Source organism: Solanum pennellii, chromosome 7, assembly GCF_001406875.1.
Source record: "Solanum pennellii chromosome 7, SPENNV200".
In the NCBI taxonomy this organism is placed as follows: domain Eukaryota; kingdom Viridiplantae; phylum Streptophyta; class Magnoliopsida; order Solanales; family Solanaceae; genus Solanum; species Solanum pennellii.
The window spans coordinates 58,785,573-58,788,014 of record NC_028643.1 but is presented as its reverse complement, the minus strand read 5'-3'; the positions used below and the strand labels follow the sequence as shown (position 1 = coordinate 58,788,014).

The following is a 2,442-nucleotide window of genomic DNA, read 5'->3' as shown; positions in this document are numbered from 1 at the left end:
TTAAGCACAATAAGACTTCCATCAATTTTTCCACATGCATTAAGTCAATTATATTTTCCAATCTTAGAATGAGACTTTTATCTCGATTATAGAACGAGAGTCATCGAAGGATGATGCTTTCTTAATCCCTTAAAATCATTCCTATGTGCTCTCAAATCCAAAAGTGTTGTTTCATCTCTAAAGTCTATATGTAATATCTATTTCTATTTATTTCAAATAAGTTTTACTTTATGAAATACAGTGTATATATAAGGTTATGATTAGGATAAAGTGTATATATCTTCAACGGTATATGTGTATAATAAATTAACTATATTTTGTTTGTGACTTCTAAATCTCATTTTGCTTTAAACTTTATACTCTTTAGTGTGGAGGGAAGGTCTTTATTTTTTGCGAGCATGATTTGTCAATTTGAATAATTAGCTGATCTTGCCTTTTGGTTTTCATTCACTAGTATATGCCCAATATGCTTGAAGAAGAAAATAAAAAGAAATAAGATGCCAAGAGGAATAAGAATTCTTCTAGAGCGGACCAAGGGGACTCTTATATACTAGAGAACAAGCAAAAGGAAAAACTTATTTATAGTACGTAGTTAATTACTTGAACATCTTACATCTGATTTATGTTGATTATTATTGTCCTTGTTTACTTTAATAAATTAAAAGAGAAATAATGCCTTTTTTTAAAATTTTAATCTTATTATGAAATATATTTTTAAAAATTAATTGGAGTATTAGTAGTCTAAGAATTAATTTAAATTTATCATTAGTAACTCTTATTTAGCAAAATAAAATTTTAACTATTTGATTCAAGGGAATAAGGAAAGCAATTCACAACTTTCTATGAAAGAGAGAAAGGATGCAGACAATCACGAACGACAAATTATTCATGGTACATAATTCATTAGTTTATTCAATAACTCATGAATGACTTATACTATTAATTATCTTTCATATTATTATTAATAATTTTCATGTGAGTTTGAGAGTCTTGGTGAAGATAACCATTATAGTGCTACCCAACTAGAAAATAACACTGTCAATACGTGATTGTATCCCCTCCTTCCTTCTTGCGATGTAATTTTTCAACACTTACATCTATTTAAAAATCTTTTATTGAGCACGATTATTATATTTCAAAATATACTTTTCTATCTCCAATTGTTTATTAAGAAACAATATGGATTTGCAGGAATTAGAAAGTGAGAAATTTAAAGAACATAGCGAAAGCAACATAAGCCGGGATCAAAAGGATTCTTTTGTGGAGGAACTTCTTGACGAACAACAAGAAGAAATTATTGATGGTACTTTAGGAATTTTACAACTTTTAAATTAAATTTATTTTAATTATTTGACTTTTTTTCATCGAAAGTAGAGAATTATCCTAATATAAATCGATGAGCGCATGGTAATTTAAACTCTTCCCCTAAGTGGCACATAGCACATTGGTAGCCTAAAATACAGTCATTAAATTGATGTTGCAACCTTACTTTTTGAACTTGTAATTTGTTTCACATATATCATGCAATGTCACATAAAATTTTCAAGTGAGCCAGATATCAACAAAATTACATGCGAAGCTTATATCCCAGATAATTCTGATCACATTATAAATGAAAATATTAACTATGGCTCGAGACTTTTGGCAAAAGATGAAAATGGTGGAAACTATAATATCACACAAGGAATGCCGAGAAGTATCAAATTTCGTTCCATCAATAACATTTATAAGGTAATTTGTATAAAGCTTTTGTTTATCTTCATCATGTATTTGAAACAAGTTTCTAATATTATTCAACAATAGTTTATTTTTTTCTTTACTTTTGATACTTCAATATTTGAAAAAATAAAATAAATTTCTAAACTTATTATGTTATCTCACCAAATTTCATTCCATTCCACAGTGTACTTTCAGGCTCTCACCAATTGAAGATGAATATAATTGGAATCATCCAACTGAAGAAGACCAAATATGAATCATTTAGAAAATGAAGATTCAAGTATCAAAAGAAACAAAAAGACTGTTTGTTGTGAGAGAACAACTGAGAAAAGGATGTTGATACTTCTTCCCCGTAGATTCAGGATTGCATTTTAATCACTTCTTTTAATCATATATGCAAGCTTAGGTTTTCTTTTAATAATTTTTTTGAATGTTGAATTTTATTATTTCATGCAAAACATTAAATTTAGGTCGCCTTTATAAACTTTGTCAATTGCTTCTTCAGTTCTTGTTTATTAACTATCCTTTATTAAGTACTTTTTTTAAAAATTCATCAACAAGAATGGTGTCATCTCTTTCGAATAACAATAGATCAAATTTGATACCAACGATCTTTAGAAAAAAAACTATCTACCTCTACGAGATTGTAATAAGGTTTGCATACAATGTTTCCTTCCCAGATACCACTTAGTGGATTTCACTAGGTATGTTATTGTTGTTATT

The 2,442-nt window shown here is 27.9% G+C and overlaps 1 pseudogene; it reads left to right on the top strand.

Annotated features, from left to right (window-relative positions):
* Window positions 1-457: 457 nt before the first annotated feature.
* Window positions 458-2,094, top strand: LOC107025106 (annotated as a pseudogene).
* Window positions 2,095-2,442: the final 348 nt, after the last annotated feature.